Raw genomic sequence first — 17,937 nt, 5'->3', positions numbered from 1 at the left:
AAATGAGTCAGCGAGCTTAGTTGTTTCAACACTCAGTGTAAAATTCTATTGATCTTCTACAACGAAGTATTGACTTTTACCATTTTTGCTTTAAACGGCTCATCGATTTTGATGCTTGTTTCATAGAAAATGCTATAATTATAAATGAACCAATGAAAAGATGTCTTAAAAGAAAATTGAACGATCAGAAAAAACAAATATTAAGACAAATTACTTTTATTTCTAGGTAGATCTTTCATCTCTAACATGTTATAATTAAAAACATTTCTATTTTTTGCTCTTACAAATTCTTCAATGATTTAATCACAGTTAAGCTGCAGAATAATACCTACTTCCGTGCATAGTAAAGATAATGGATGGAGTCTTTCTTGAATCATTGCTGTACACTCAGGGTTTTTTCATTTCTTTAGGTTCAAAAATCAGCGGTCTGTTGTGCAGTTTGTTACCATTAAAGTTAGGAATACGTGTAAAGCAATTTCAACACTGGGAAATACGCATTGTATTTTATCTTCTATTATGGAATCCTACATGCTTGCACGAGTAAAATTTGTCTTTCCTGAACCTGTAAACTTAGTTCTCATGTAAGAATGAAATTGTGGCACTTCTTCATAAAAGTTTGTATTTAAGCCATGGGGATGAGCCTGCACTAATTTCTTGGATGCCTTCGTGCAATCTTTATCAGATATATCCTCACTGTTTAAGAAGGAAAATCTATTTGAAAGAACTTCAAATACATTCTTCCTCTTTTCATGCAAGATTCAAGTGTGTCAATGATGGTATATTTTGTGGTTAGGAGAAATTGACTTCTGGCTCTCAATGATACTTCTGAGGTGCTTCTATGATTTTGTTTCTTTCTAATGCATCTGTGATGGAGAACTGCTTGATGATCAGTATTTGGCAATATTTATATTGTTGTGTTTTCAAAACTTTCTCTTAAATTATGTAAATACCCTATTAATAACTGGTAGAGATCTGTGCATGCCTTTAAATTTACTTCTGAATCTTGGAGACCTTGACTCTTCTGATGAAAATGCCGCAATATGTTATCCCACATAACCAACACAGGTGCATACTCTAGTGTTTGCATTTTGTTGGCGGTGTCTTCAGTTTCTCTTTTGGCATCTCCTTTTTTGTGTCTGGTCTTCAGCAATACTTCTAAGGCATCTAGAATCTCACTGTACTATTCCGGGATTGCATTCGTTGCTACAGCGTGCACTTCCCAACATGTTTTAGAAAGACAATTTAACACTCAGTCACTGACTAAATATGTTTTAAGAAATGCCCGTTGGTTAGCAGAGGTAGCAAAAAATGTGGAGAGTAACTGAACAGTACAAAAAACCCAACTGCTTCCAGACAACAATCTGTTGCAGCTGCATTCTTCAAGATGAAGTGAATATGCAATACATGGTATGAAAATGGTATATTCATTACCTTCTAATATTTTCTGTTGTATGCCTTTATCATTGGCAGCATTGTCATAGGACTGGCCTCTGCACTTAGAAACATCAGTTTTGCACACTTCACATAAATAGTAAAGTACTTGATTTGTAATTTCTTCACCCATATGACTTTTTAAGCTAGTAAATGTGGTAAATTGCTTAACGGGTTTTCCATCTATGGAGATAAGTATCTTAAAATAATACTTAGCTGATCTGTATGAGCAAGATCAGGAGTGGAATCTACAGACAAACTCAAATATCGAGCTATACTTACATCACTGAAAATAATTGATCAAACTTTATCATTTATTAAGTTTATTAATTATCACATGTTGTTTTAGACATATATGATGGCTTGCCCTCTCTAGTGTTCTCATATTTTGAGATGTGACCTGCTAAAAATGGATCAAACTGACAAACAAGCTCAAGTAGACCTTAAAAATTTCTGCTTTGTGGGCCCCCAAACACTTTATTTCTTTCTCAAATAGACAGTCCACCTTCAGTGATGGTTTTAATGAAAGCACCAACGCATTGCAAAACGGCTTTCCAGTACTGACGTTCTTCATTAATTTGTGTTACCAGTTTATGAGTTCAGTGAAAACAGTGTCTTCAGTTTAAATATGACACCATAGAATCCCTGTTTTCACATTTATCAAACATGTTCAAGTTGCTAAATCTATCCGTAGCAAATTGAGAATTAAATGATTTAGGACAGAATAGTTTGCAAACAACTGAGAGAGATTCCTTCTTACAATTGTCACCATTAGCTTTGCACCCTAGAAGTATATTCTGGCTACAGAACCTTGTTTGTTTACCATCCAGATCATTTTGACAATGAATTTTCAAATGGCCCACTGTGATGTTGACAATCACTTGGCCCTCTTTTGATCCAGTAATTACATCATTAGAAGAAAAATTATTTTGCAAAGCACGATCTGTATTTCTCTTATTTATGGGATCTGCAGATATGACAATTTTAGATTCTAAAATAGTTCCACTTTCTACACCACTATTAATTTTTTCTTTTAACTACAGCAAGGAATGGATGCAGAATTTAGAACAAATTCTATTATATTCATAATGCTATTAGTAATTTCAGCACTGGAGGTACCAGTAGAATGATTTGCACCCATTAAAACCTAATGTTCAAAGGACAAAGTCTCTTCTGATTCATTATGTTTTAAAAAGGAAGTTGATTTTGGAATTGTCTTTAGGAATTCACAAATCTTTTTCTTTTTATCTTCTGTGAGCTTTCATTTTTGCACTCCATTTACTTTGAATTTAATTTTTTAACTTGCTTGTACCATAGCAAATAAATTTGAATAATTTAAAATAAATAAAATTGATAAAAGAAGTAAAATTTATAAAATAAAATTTACATTAAAATTTGAATGTTCGCACTAAAATTAATATTTGAAAATCAATAAAAATTTAATTTACAATGTGTAATTTTGTTCTTCAGGTCTGAGATAGTCAAAAGAAATAGTACTTCCAAGGCAGTCAAAAATAATTTCATTCATTTGTGTACAATGTTTGTTGGTGGGCTCTTTGCGTATCTCCACAAGTGTTTTTGTCTTGAAATAATACCTAAAAACTTGCCCACTGACTTTTTGTACTTTGATGTTGCATCTTCACAGTTCATTGTACTACTGTTGATACCTGAACAGGGATAAGAATGATGGCAAAGAGGATGATACAAATACAAGGGTACGCTCAATCTGAAGATGCATTTTGGCTCGCTTTGTGCAGGATCAGATATATCATGAGTCACATGACTATAGTGCTGCTGGCATGTTCTCACATGATCTACAAGAGAGAACTAAATGTGACGCTATACCTGATCTGTCTGAAATGAAAAGGAAAATATAATTGTTATTGTATGTAAAATTTATAAAATAAAATCAGTATCATTTAACACCCTGTCAGTTCCCTTCCAGCATGCTGCTTGCTTTTCCTTGTGTCTTGTCTGCTTGGCATCTATGGGTCCCTGTTTTGTTTTGCTGATGCCCTAAGCACATGTTTACCATGCTTATTGGGTAATCTGTCCCCGGTCCTATAGGTCTAAACTGAAGAAGTTGGCAGAGTTGCTTTCTTTCTGGAGACACTGGTGGAGAATTCATTCCTTGACTTTTCTGGCTTCCGGAGGCCACCCACATTCTTGGCTCATGGCTGCATCATTCTGACCTCTGCTTCAGTTGTCTCATTTCCTTTTCTGACTCTGGCCCTCCTGTCTTCCTCTTAAAAGGACCTCATGATTATATCGTGTCCGCCCAGAAAATCCAGATTCATTTTTCCATGGCAACATCCTTAACTTAATCAAATCTGCAAAGTCCCTTTTGCCACGTAAGGTAACATACACACAGCTTTTGGATATTACTACATGGATGTCTTTGCTGGCGTATTATTACACCTACCAGAGGCTGCCCTCTGATCTCCAAATATTCACATCTGACCCACATGCAAAAACATTCATTTCATCCCAATACCTCCCCAAATCTCAATCCCATTACAGCATCAACTCAAAGTCCAAAATGTCATCAAAATCTCTTCAGCTGAATAGTCCCCAATCTTTTCATTTACATTGTCTAAATTAGGTCTGGATGAAGCTCTGGGTATAATCCATCCTGAGATAAAATTCCCCTGTATCTGTGAATCTGGAAAATTCAAGAAGGAATTTATCTGCTCCCCAAAATACAATGGCAGAACAGGTATAAGGTAATAGTTACAGATATTCCAATTAAAAAAAAGGGATGAAATTGAAAGAAAAAAAAACAGTCACTGGTCCCAAGTAATGTCTAAATCTAGCCAGGCAAACATTAGCTTTCAAGGCCTGGAATGAATGCTCTGTGTTTTCATGGCTCTGCCATCGGAGTTGTCTTTCCATTTTTATGAAATAGAAAGCATGTGTTTGCAGCTGAGCAGTTTCATGAGACCCTTTCATGCCTGAGAAATATTAGGAGTGTGAGATAGTTATTGAGGGGTATGTGATTTACTGAGGGGGTTGTCTTTAGGATGGGAAAGGGAAAGTAGCCAAGCATTAATATGTCCTTGGGTGAAGTCTAGATTTGGCCTGACCCATGTAGCTATGAGTCGGAATCAACTGTAGGGCAATGGGTTTGTTTGTTTTTATGTGACAGGGGAACTGGCGTATAAATCCCATGACAGAATTGTCCTTGAGTCAAGGGGTTTGGACTTTTGCACCTTCCATCCCCTCCAGTCAGTCACTGAGTGTTGCTGGGAATGGAATGGTGACATAATCTCCAAACCAAGGCAATTCACTGGAGAAGGTCATAGGGATAAACCATTGCGGGGTTGGGTGCAATGGCTATAAAAAGAAAGTGGGAAAATTAAAGAAGTTGGTAGGAGTACTAAGATCATGTACTACTGAAAAACAATTTGATGAGTGGAAGATACTCTAGGTTTGTAATTTTATATCTGAAGTGTGAATGTCCCATGTGTCATCTCTTAATTTAAACCGAGGCTAGAATCATATAGAGCGCAATACAGTTCAATGAATAATATATATATATACACACCATGGAACCAACATCCAGACAAAGATAAACAAATTTTCACCTCCCAGGAGCTCCCTTGTACCTCATCCCAATCAATTCTAATTTTCTGACCTCTACTAGCATAAATTAGCTTTTCCTGTGCTTTGAAAAATAAGAAATTCATATAGCACATGTTCATTTTAGTATGGGTTCTTTCACTTAATATGTTTTTATTAGATGCACCCATACTGTTTCTAGTAGCAGTATTTCTTTCTTATTGCTCTGTCATATTCCATTATATGAATACTGGAATCAGACCTTTTTCATTCATTTTCCTGTTGCTATCCATTTCAAATGGATAATGCTGCTATGAACATTCTTGTACATGTTTTTCAAGGGCAATAGCATGCATTTTCCTAGGGTCTAACTGCAGCTGTGGACTTGCTGGGTTGTAGGTTGTATGTATATTTTCTTTGAGGCAACATTTGCAAATAGTGTACCAAAGTGGATGTACCAGTTGACAGTCTCATCAGCAATCTATTAAAGTTTTGGTTCAGTATTGTCAGAGACACGTGGTGAAACGTAGTATTATTTCATTGTGTTTAATAATTGTGTTTATGCATTTTTTTAGTGAAGTATATGTTTAGTCTTTGCTATTTCTCATTTATTTTTGGTCTTTTTTTCTTAGTGTTTCATAGGAGTTCTTCAAATAGTCTAGATAAGGGTCCTTTGTCAAATATAAGTATTAAAATCTTCTAGACTGTGGTTAATTCCCTATTCTTAAGGAGAAGGTGGCTTGAAAAACTTTGTAAGATGAGAAAAAAAAAAGAAAAAATGGATAGGGAGAGAAGTGGAAAAAACAAGAGAAAGTTCCATTACATCTTTCCTGGTGGTTGCAGGAAAAAATGGGCAGGGCAATTTACTAGGGCAGGAACCTTGGAGTGGGATAATGGGGTGGAATGCCCTAGGAAGAGAAGGTGTTTTGGGTCTGCAATTTCTTTACTTATTTCCTGGTGTAGTTTAGAGGTTTAAAAATAGTGAAATTTGAAACATTGGATTTTCTCTCTGATCATCTATTGAATTTACCAAAACCCCTTAGAAATATGGCTAATATTTCAAGGAGGATTTTCATGAAGTTTCTGTCGTGAGAGAGTTGTGGCTTAAGAGGAGAGTATCCTTTCCTTGAGACGGCTTGAAACCGTGCACACTCATCTGCTTTTTACAATTCCCAACAGCGCTGCACTTTTCTCCTTTTTCAAGTATGTTTTGCGTACTCATACTTATTAAACACATTACCCGATGGATTGCCTTGAGATGTTTCCCCGTTTCTACTCCCTGTTTCTCCTTACCACCCAGGGCGCCCGTGCCAGCACAAGGAAGACAAAAGGAGGGAAATAGAGACTCAGAGTTGGCTTGCTCACGTTTTTCTCATTTCGAAGCCAGAAGCCCGCCACGCCATTAACTGGCTCACTAATCCTCTGTTCCCTTTCCCAGTGTCATGAAAGACTAATACAGAAAAAGGACTGAAAAAAGAGAAGAAGAACAGGCTCGATCATTTCGTTTGAAATTCCCTTAGTTTTCCGAGCAGTGGTTGGAGCGTGAAAGAGCCAGAGGTTAACAAGCAGAAAGCATCGCCCCGTTTTACGTATTCCTCCCCTTTGTCATCTTGTTACCAACCTATCTACGGTCTCCGAAAATTGAATCCCATTTTCATACTTATAATTGAGTCAGCGTGAGTGCATAATGTAGAACAAATTAAGAGTAAATGTTTGAAAACACAGTAGCCATGATCATGTTTTATACCAAAGATTAAAAGAGAACTTTCGTAGTGGCCGAAATGGCTCAGTTGGGAGAGCGTTAGACTGAAGATCTAAAGGTCCCTGGTTCGACTCCGGTTTGCAGCAACTTACTTCGGTGTTGCATAACTGCATTCTTAAAAAACATTGCATTCCAAGGTTTTGGAGTCGAATAGAACTGTACAGCACAAGTATCCGACACAGAACTGTAGAAAAAAAGGAAACTATATCAGTCTACAAGCATTCCTGGTGCAGTCGTTAACGCTGGGCTACTAACAAAACGTAGGTGGTCGCTCAGGAAGAGGAAGACATGGCGTTCAGCTTCGGTAAAGATTTACAGCCCTTGGAAACTCACAGGGCGTTTCTACCCTGTCCTACAGGATCGCTATGAGTCAGAATCTACTGGACCGCAATGGGTTTGATTGGGTTTGGTTTTGAGGTCTTCCATAAAGCGCTAACCGACATTTTGCATGTTTTATTTAAAATTTCAAAAATAAGGAACTAAAATTCAATGAAGAAAGCTAGGAACTGATGCAGCAAGGAATGCAATATACTACATGCTGTTACGCTTAAGATTTTCATTTCTGTCCTGATATTACGTATTATGTGTATGATATGAGGATGCTGAGGGGAAAGGAATGTTTTTAATCACAAGAAATGTTAAAAATCCTGTAGAAAAAGAACCACTACACTATATGAGGAAGGTCCCCGGGTGGCGCACTCTGCGCCGGGTAGTCTAACGGTAACCGAGAGGCTGGCGATTGGAACTTACCCAGTGGCACCGTGGACGGAAAGGTCTGGAAATCTGCTTCCTTAAAAATTGTTGTTGGTTGCTATCCAGGCGATTCTGACTCATGTTGACTCCACGTAATCTTAAATGAAGCAGAAGGCCGTGATTTTTCTTCCGGTAAAACCACCAGTCTTGAGGTTAGCCCAGACTCAAGCCGGTTACCGTCGAGTCGATTCCGACTCACAGGGACCCTATAGGGCAGAGTAGAACTGCCCCATAGAGTTTCCAAGGAGCGCCTGGCGGGTTTGAACTGCGGATCCTTTCTGGTGGGTTCGAACTGCGGATCCTTTCTGGCGGGTTCGAACTGCGGATCCTTTGGTTAGCACTTAACCACTACGCCACCAGCGAGCCCATAGGAGAGTAGAATTGACCCATCGAGTTTCCAATAGAGCCTGGTGGATTCGAACTACTAATCTTAACCACTAAGCCCCCAGGGTTAGCATTCAAGTGCAATTGTGCCCCTGGTCATCCGCAAAGATTAAACCAAAACCCCAAAACCACTGTGGTGGAGTAGATTACGACTCACAACTGTAATCTTTTCCGGAGCTGACCGACCGCCTTCTTTCTCCCGCATAGGCGCTGGTGAGTTCAACAGCCAACCTTTTGGTTAGCAGTCCAGCCCCTAATCACAGGGCACACCTTACATATTACAGCCAAAGAAAACTTATGGAGCAGTTCAACTCTGCAACACATGGGGTCTCCATCCATGAGTTGGATCTATTTGATGGCAATGGAGGAATACCCATCCAGCATCAACAGGGAATATTTTACCTTCCCCCATTCCAATTTCGTGTTTTCCTTATGTCTCCCACAGTGAGAGCCCTGGTTTCCAACAACCTCAATATGTGTACTCATTTCCTCAATCCTAAAATTTACACGAAATAATATCAGAATACACCTATAGCATTATTTAAATTAAAAAAACTATTGCATAGAGTTTAACATTTACTTGCCATTCTTGTTTACAATGAGGACAAAGCACTAAGGAAAACTTTTACTTGAATCTGTTCTCTCTTTTTTCTCCTATGTGGATATGTTATGCTTTTGAAATACGTTAGATTTATTTGTTCCTATTTGTATTTAATTTTAGAGTATTTTCACAAACACGCGAGTTAGTTTCATGTACTTATTTGCCTCCCTAAAACATTAGTATGTTTCCAAGAGTCAAAAGAATACAGAAAGTTATATTCAGACAAGTCCAAGAGAATGTTTATCCTGTAATTCACCCAGGTGATGGAATGGAAGCAGGCTCCGGGCAATCTGGTGGAAGACCATCAACCAGGAGCAATATCTTTCTTCTTAGCACTAAGGTATCCTTCTCTAGGTTTGTTCGTGTCCGAGAGAGCACAGTGTCGGGAGTTTGGAAACAGTTGAATTGAACATAAAGTGAATTTATCTTGACTTAGTCCTAAAAGACTCTGAAAATAGTCCTGAAGACTCCTCTGCAGCAGGGCCTTGCTGGAGTTACAGTTCTGTGGTAGAATGTGTGCTTAACATGCAACAAGCCCTGGGTTCAAACCCCAGTATCTCCACTTTTTTTTTCTCACAATACAGGCCAAAAATCTTTCTCTCAGAAACTTAATTCTTTCTTAAGTTCACTTGTTTTGGCCTTGGTGTTTCTTTATTAACTAACTAGTTGAGACAATGACGCTCACTTAAATTTATTTGTTGTCATTTCTACTATCCATACATTCTCTTCAAGCACTCTCAGCAATCACTGATATATGGGCCACTGTCTGCACCACTCAAAGACTTAGTGGTCCCTTGAAAGGGTTTGCGGGAAAGCTGAATGCAAAGAGCCTGGAGAATCTGAAAGAAGAAAAACCTGCTCTGTGCTTGGGAAAAATCAATGTTCCTTCTCTGGGATGGAGAACACAGGATTCTCATAGAATGTCAGGGAAAGGAGAATTAATTCCTGCAGAAGAAGAGAGCCATTTCTTTGTCTCATGTCCTTCTCTGGCATGTTCTAAACACTGAGAAGTAGATGTTTAACCCAGGTTTGGGCTGAGGAGGCAAAGACTCACTGCCAAGTCTTGTCAACCTCTCATTCACAGACATGGATATTGAGACATGGAGATTGAGCAGGCAGAAGCCATCAAAGATCATGGCAAAGTCTTTGTCCATCTGTTATGAACTCTTGAAGAGGCTGCCAAAGAAGAAACAGAGCGCAAATCCTAAACACTCATGAGTCAAAAGAGGAGAACACAGACACATTAACCCAGAGACCTCGGGTAAGGTCTATATTGTTTCAGGGCAGTTGCCAAATCCTTGTGGAATGATTCTACATTTCCCTATAAATATTTTCAAGTATTGATTCTGAGAATAAAAATAACAATCTTGATGAATCAATGTGGATTCAATCATGCAATCTATACAATATGAACTAAAAGGCTTTTTGTGTTTTGAACTAAACTAGGGGAAAATCTTTTAGGGGACCCTCTTGAAGCAAGGAAAGGGCTAGTTTCTCCATAGGAAGGGGGGATCAGTTATGGTAGGGGAGATGAGAAGCCAAGAGTCCTGAAGTTCTTTTATTATGCGTTATCCCCTTTACTCTTCTTTCCAAAAGCTGTGACTATCTGCTTTTACCAGTCTGTCACAGGTAATCCCTAAGGCAATTTTGAGGTCACCTACTTGATTTTGCCAGGGACTAACCTTCACTGACTCAGACTTATAGTGGCCGTATAGGACAGAGTAGAACTGCCCCACGGGTTTCCAAGGAATGCCTGGCGGATTCAAACTGCTGATCCTTTGGTTAGCAGCCATAGCACTTAACCACCAGCCACCAGGGTTTCTGAGTTGGAATTGACTCCATGGCACGGGCTTTGATTTTGATTTGGTAACCTTCATTGCCTCAGGACTGAGGAAAAGGTGGCTGAGTATGTAATCATGAGCAGTTGTACAGAGCCTCTGGCTTTCTGTGGCCACAGTTTCCCTCTTTAAACTTCCTTTGAGCTAAGAGCAGGATGTGAAAAGTAAAGGGGCCACAGAGAATTTCTTTAGAAAAAAGTTGAGTTTCAAAAGGCTTCATTAAGAGTTAGGAATACAAGGAGCAAACAAATGGGAACTTTCCTTATTATTATTATTTACACTTCAAGCAAGACCTAGTAACCTTCCCCAGTCTCAGCGGTGCTTAATATCAAAGCTGCCGGCCCATCCTGCTTCTGCTCTCAACACTGCTCTCACCACATCCATGCATGGAAATGGTAAATTCTTGCAGCTGCCAGGGCAAAACCAATGCTGAACAAGTCTAAATCACACACACACACACAAAATTCAAACTCACGTGAGCCCTCCACAGTGCTCAGCCTGTCTACCCCGAGAAGGAAAGAGCGGAGAGTCACTCTCAAAGGCCAGGTAGTCTTGAGCAAAACGAACCGACTCCTTTTCTGGGAAAACCCTGTTTCTCTTTTCCTTGTCCTCTTCCTCTCTCCCCTTTTTCTCCTTCTTTTCTTTTATTTCACCCCACTCCCACTCTTTACTCTGCATTAGCTGATGCTCCTCTCTCTTTCTTCATGTGCACTCCAGAATGTTTTCACAGTAGTTCAGCACACTTCCTAGTGCCGTGCATGACCATTTAAATTTTTTTTTTTATTGAGATTCACGTGTAGTTGATACCCTTCTTTATCCTAACCCCATCCCAAAAAAATCACTTGATAATTTTTTCCCCTATATGCCCAGTGTAACTTCTCCACAGCATAGGCTGAGGCCAACTGCAGAGCTGGGACAAAGGGAAGGCAAATGAATGTTTGGCTTGTGAGGCAGAACCCCCACAGTGCTGTATTCTTTACCTGGAGTCCCCCCCTACAGTGTTGTATTGGAAAATTGTTTCCTTTGCTGCGCTTCACCCCATCCCCCTCAGCTTTGAATTTGAACCCTGCTTTTGCTTGGAGGTTATATATAAACCCCATTGCACCTACATAGTATGATTAAGAATGTTGCAGACAAAACTTGTGTGAACTCCCTACTTGTAAACCCTTGGTGGATTCATTTGTTCCTATTCGTATTTAATTTTAGAGTATTTTCACAAACACTTGAGTTTTTATGAAACTTGGTGAGCAGTCTTAGGAGCAGTAACCACGGACCGACTCCATTTCCTTGTACAAAGAAATAAAGGTGCCTTTTGTTCACCCATCTGGGTCTCTCATTTACTGGCCAATAAAGTCATGCAAATAAGAACCCGGGGTTTCCACCTGGTAACACTAGAACTGAGAAGTCTTGGACCTCACGCCGGGGAGAAAGCAGCTGTAAAAGAATCTAAAATATTTTTTGGAGAAAATATTCTAAAAACTTGTATCTGAAATGACAGTCACAACCAAAATGTGCTTAAGGCAGAAAGCCTTGACTCCGCTCATCCGAGACTGAGGTTTGAGAACCTGTCCAGGCACATGGAGGACTTTTATTAAAATTCACTTTGTAAATGGTCTTCAGCTGCTGCGACTTCCTCATTCATTCCTGAGAGGCTGATTCTGAAAGATGAGCTGTCACCAAACGGAGAGTTTCTTCTTTATTTTGCACACTCTTCTTTGTTTTCAGTCACACCTGAGGCCCGTTTTTAGACCACAGCTCTCTGGCACATACACTACTTGTCTTCTGACTTCTCTAGCCTTCTTAACCTTGATTCACATATGGAAGTTAGAGTTACAAATAAATAATATGAATTTTACTTCGTGTTTAGCTAAAGGAGTCCTTGGGTGGTGTAAATGGTTAACTCACTGGGCTGATAACCCAAGAGCTGGATGTTGAAATCCACCCGGAAGCACTGGGAAGAAAAAAAGGAGCCATTACAAACCCTATGGAGCACAATTTTACTCTGCCACACAAGGGGTCGCCATTCATCAGAATCACCTCTAACAGACTGTTTTTTGTGTGTGTGTATTTGTTTTATTTTAGCCAATAATGGCAAATTATAAATATGGAAAGCAGACGTGATTAAGATCATGGTCATTTTGAAACAATAAATTATAAAAGTAAATAATAATACTTCCTCAGATTTTTATATTCTCTTGGGTTCTAGGTGTCCAACCAATCTCACAATATCAAAAGCAGCAACAGAGTTCTACTGCTTGATCATTAAGTGGCCAGCTCCACATTCCACTCACCCAATTCCTGAAATTGTTTCTACTTTATTTAAGTGGAAGAGTCCAATATTCTGGCACAGTCAAATTGATACAAAAGTTTCTAATGCCCACAGACAGGTAAAACACAGCTCTTAGAAGGCATCAATCTGCAGACCAAAATTTGAACAGCACTAAAGAAGAGATAGGATCTACTGGGGGTGAGACGATATCCAAAGAAATCCTTTCTTCTTTTTAAGTTGAGGCTTGGTTCATGAAGAGGAAAATGCGTACAACTTAATTATTCAGCTTAATGACTTATTACATATGTATATATCTCATATAGCCAACATTCAGACCAAGATAAGAAATTTTTCAGCTCTCAGAAGCTGAAATTGTATTTGTATCTATCCCAATTAATTCCAATCTTCTGACCTCTACCACTGTTTTCCTGTGTTTTGAAATACTATAGGTGGAATCATACAATATGTGTTCATTTCAGTATAGACTCTTTCACTCAACATAATTTTTATTAGATATATCCATATTGTGTCTAGTAGCAGTGGTTCTTTTTTCTTGCTGTCATATCCCATTGTATTACTACTGTACATCACAATTTTTTGTTTCTTTTGCTGTTGATGTACATATAAAACAACTAATGCTGCTGTGAACATTTTTGTACATAGGGTTCAAGGGAAATAAGCCTTCATTTTTCTTGGGTCTAAATGCAGCTGTGGAGTTTTAGGGTTATAGGTCTTATATATATATATATATTTTTTTTTTTTTTAATTTTTATTAAGCTTCAAGTGAACATTTACCATTCCAATCAGTCTGTCACATGTAGGTTTACATACATCTTACTCCCTTCTCCCACTTGCTCTCCCCCTATTGAGTCAGCCCTTACAGTCTCTCGTTTCGTGCCAATTTTACCATCTTCCCTCTCTCTCTATCTTCCCATCCCCCCTCCAGTCAAGAGTTGCCAACACACTCTCCCGTGTCCACCTGATTTAATTAGCTCACTCTTCATCAGTATCTCTCTCCCCCCTACTGACCAGTCCTTTTCATGCCTGATGATTTGTCTTCGGGGATGGTTCCTGTCCTGTGCCATCAGAAGTTCTGGGGAGCATTGTCTCTGGGATTCCTCTAGTCGCAATCATACCATTAGGTGTGGTCTTTTAATGAGAATTTGGGGTCTGCATCCCATTGGTCTCCTGCTCCCTCAGGAGTTGTCTGTTGTGTTCCCTGACAGGGCAGACATCGACTGTGGCCGGGCACCAACTAGTTCTTCTGGTCTCAGGATAATGTAGGTCTCTGGTTCAAGTGGCCCTTTCTGTCTCTTGGGTTCTTAGTTGTCGTGTGACCTTGGTGTTCTTCCTTTGCCTTTGCTCCCGGTGGGTTGAGACCAATTAATGTATTTTAGATGGCTGCTTGTTGGCATTTAGGACGCCAGGCGCCACAATTCAAAGTGGGATGCAGAGTGTTTTCATAATAGAATTGTTTTGCCCATTGACTTAGAAGTCCCCTCAAACCAAGTTCCCCAGACGCCAGCCCCTGCTTCGCTAACCTTTGAAGCTTTCATTTTATCTCGGAAACCTCTTTACTTTTAATCCAGTCCAATTAGGCTGACCTTCCTTGTTTTGAGTGTTGTCTTTCCCTTCACCCAAAGCAGTTCCCATCTACAGATTGATCAATAAAAAGCCCTCTCCCTCCCTCCCTCCCTCCCTCCCCCCTTTGTAACCACAAAAGTATGTGTTCTTTTCCGTTTTTTCTATTTCTCAAGATCTTATAATAGTGGTCTTATACAATATTTGTCCTTTTGCAACTGACTCATTTCGCTCAGCATAATGCCTTCCAGATTCCTCTATGTTATGAAATGTTTCAGAGATTCGTCACTGTTCTTTATCGATGCGTAGTATTCCATTGTGTGAATATACCACAATTTATTTACCCATTCATCCGTTGATGGACATCTTGGTTGCTTCCAGCTTTTTGCTATTGTAAACAGAGCTGCAATAAACATGGGTGTGCATATATCTGTTTGTGTGAAGGGTCTTGTATCTTTAGGGTATATTCCGAGGAGTGGGATTTCTGGGTTGTATGGTAGTTCTATTTCTAACTGTTTAAGATAACGCCAGATGGATTTCCAAAGTGGTTGTACCATTTTACAATCCCACCAGCAGTGTATGAGAGTTCCAGTCTCTCCGCAGCCTCTCCAACATTTATTATTTTGTGTTTTTTGAATTAATGCCAGTCTAGTTGGTGTCAGATGGAATCTCATCGTAGTTTTAATTTGCATTTCTCTAATGGCTAATGATCGAGAGCATTTTCTCATGTATCTGTTGGCTGCCTGAATATCTTCCTTAGTGAAATGTGTGTTCATATCCTTTGCCCACTTCTTGATTGGGTTGTTTGTCTTTTTGTGGTTGAGTTTTGACAGAGTCATGTAGATTTTAGAGATCAGGCGCTGGTCTGAGATGTCATAGCTGAATATTCTTTCCCAGTCTGTAGGTGGTCTTTTTACTCTTTTGGTGAAGTCTTTAGATGAGCATAGGTGTTTGATTTTTAGGAGCTCCCAGTTATGTGGTTTCTCTTCATCATTTTTGGTAATGTTTTGTATTCTGTCTATGCCCTGTATTAGGGCTCCTAGGGTAGATCCTATTTTTTCTTCCATGATTTTTATCGTTTTAGTCTTTATGTTTAGGTCTTTGATCCACTTGGAGTTAGTTTTTGTGCATGGTGTGAGGTATGGGTCCTGTTTCATTCTTTTGCAAATGGATATCCAGGTATGCCAGCACCATTTGTTAAAAAGACTATTATTTCCCCAATTGACTGACACTGGTCCTTTGTCAAATATCAGCTGCTCATAAACGGATGGATTTATATCTGGATTCTCAATTCTGTTCCATTGGTCTATGTGCCTGTTGTTGTACCAGTACCAGGCTGTTTTGACTACTGTAGCTATATAATAGGTTCTGAAATCAGGTAGGGTGAGGCCTCCCACTTTCTTCTTCTTTTTCAGTAATGTTTTGCTTATCCGGGGGTTCTTTCCTTTCCATATGAAATTAGTGATTTGTTTCTCTAGTCCCTTAAAGTATGACATTGGTATTTGGATTGGAAGTGCGTTGTATGTATAAATGGCTTTTGGTAGAATAGACATTTTTACTATGTTAAGTCTTCCTATCCATGAGCAGGGTATGTTTTTCCATTTAAGTGTGTCCTTTTGAATTTCTTGTAGCAGAGTTTTATAGTTTTCTTTGTATAGGTCTTTTACATCCTTGGTAAGATTTATTCCTAAGTATTTTATCTTCTTGGGGGCTACTGTGAATGTCTTATGTATATTTTGTTTCAGGCAATATTTCTAAATAGTCTACAAGTGTGAATGTGTCAGTTGACAGTCTCATCTGCAATGTAGGAAAGTTTCAGTTGTTCCATATCATCAGCAACACTTGATATTTTCAATTCTTTTATCTTAAGCAATTTTGGTGGAGGGGAGTATGATTTCACTGTGTTTTAATCTGCATTTTCCTTATAATTAATGATATTCAGCACCCCACCAGATCAGCTACAGGACTGGCTGCAAGGGGCATAGGTCCAATTCCATGTGGGAAAAAAAGTCCTTAGGAAGGTAGCTGTAGTCGTTGCCGAGTGGTTAAGGCGATGGACTAGAAGTCCATTGGGGTTTCTCCCTGCCAACTACGGACTGTTTGGGGCCCTGGCGTTGTGTGGGTAAAGAGTGGCTCCTTGGAAAGCGCATGGATCCCTGATCACTAGGAGTCCTAGTTGGCTTCACAGCGACGGTTTTTAGTTTATTTTAGTTTTGCTTTTTAGGTCTCATGCGGCCCTCACCCTTGAAGGTGCCGAACCGGCCGGCCCTTGACAGAGCTGCCTTCATAAGAGATTTCGAGGCACTTCTCTCTCCCCGTGTAGTTGATGGTTTGGGCGGTGAAGAGATGGCTGGCAGTGTCCAAACATTTCTCCAGGGCCATGCCAGGGGAATCAAGGACTCCATCTGGGGTATCTATACCATTTCGAAGCTGGGCGCTCCAATACTGTAAAAGAGGGAGGAAAAGCATAGAAGAAGGCTAGTAGCGACCTGAGGCAGAAAGGACCCCAGAGTACAGAGCCTAAACAAGACAAGTGAGCCACGTATTGCTGGTAGAATTTTCCAGTGCTGCGCTTGGAATGGAGGAATATTCTGCTTCAGTCTCCTCTTGTTTCATCAAGTGTTTATTCCTGTGATTCAGTCAGTAACAGCACAAATTATTGGTGATCTATCACTATCGAAACATTTGATCGTGGCTGGAATTCTTCCTCACGTCAATTTTCAGTGCTCTTTGGGTGCTCCCCTGTTCTTGCTTAGCAAAGTTGTCAATGTCATTTGGTTCCAAAATATAGCTGACCAGGCATTTGAGGTATCAGGGAGGAAGCCTCACCCATTCCCTAGTTTCAGGAAAGCAATTGCTGATATGCTCTTCAACCTCTGCCGCAGGCTCTTTTCCTTCTCCAAGGGAAGTTTGGGAGTCTCTTCATCCATCCTGTTGGTCAGCTGGTTTGTCTCCTGCATATGTCCCTTCTATATTCACTACACTGCTTTGAATACTACTGATTCAATAAAGGAATTGAAATGCACTAGCTGTTGTCAAACATACAAAGGAACTGGCCCTCCTACTTTGGATTTGGTTTGCCCTTGGCTTTGCTCACAGCAACGCAGTTCTCATACATTACCAGTGGTTGCCTCTTCTCCATCCTCTTTCCTTTATTCATTATCAGCATCAGTGAAGCAAAGGACCCTGGCAAAGTGTATCGTTTTTAAGTTAAGCCTCTTCTCTCTGGTGGTCTTATTAACAGACCCTTCCATAAGATGGTCTACATGCAGTCTGCTCAAACTCTGCAGAGATGTTCCCTTCACCACATCCATCTCCTGCCAAACTTAATGCTGCTGCAGGCCACTGACTTCACCTGCCACCCACAGGGAACGGGTAGGATTGGAAGGAGGATGTGGCAGCTCTTTTCCCTGTTCACCTCCCCTGCCCAGGGAAGATAGGACTCTTTCTGCCAAGGGCGCTTTACATATTCTGTTCTCTCCGAGGAACTGGAATTTTGTCTCTGGTGCACTTAAGCAGAATCTTCCTGACACTAGTAAGTGGGTTTTAAGGCCATGAGTCTGAAAAGACCACAGGTTTTCCTGTAGCTATTTTCTAGCATTTGCCAGACCTTGTGCCATTTTTTTTTTTTTTTTCCTGCCTGTGCTATTTACCCTCCCACCTCCCTTCCCTGCCTTCCACCCTTGGATGAATGGATTTTGTAAAGCTTGCAATTTGTGGATTTGTTATTTCTGTTGTTTTTCTGTGAAGCACATACATT

General features: G+C 39.8%; 1 non-coding gene and 1 pseudogene across 1 annotated transcript; both read left to right on the top strand.

The window, feature by feature from the left end:
* The first annotated feature begins 6,764 nt into the window (after positions 1–6,764).
* TRNAF-GAA (transfer RNA phenylalanine (anticodon GAA)) lies at positions 6,765–6,837 on the top strand. Its single transcript has one exon. It is a non-coding gene; the product is annotated as a tRNA-Phe (tRNA).
* Positions 6,838–16,508: 9,671 nt separating this feature from the next.
* LOC126077489 (etoposide-induced protein 2.4-like) lies at positions 16,509–17,526 on the top strand (annotated as a pseudogene).
* The last annotated feature ends 411 nt before the right edge of the window (positions 17,527–17,937 follow it).

The sequence above is a fragment of the Elephas maximus genome, chromosome 1 (genome assembly GCF_024166365.1).
Source record: "Elephas maximus indicus isolate mEleMax1 chromosome 1, mEleMax1 primary haplotype, whole genome shotgun sequence".
NCBI classification, from domain to species: Eukaryota; Metazoa; Chordata; class Mammalia; order Proboscidea; family Elephantidae; genus Elephas; species Elephas maximus.
This window is presented reverse-complemented; position numbering and strand designations above follow the sequence as displayed.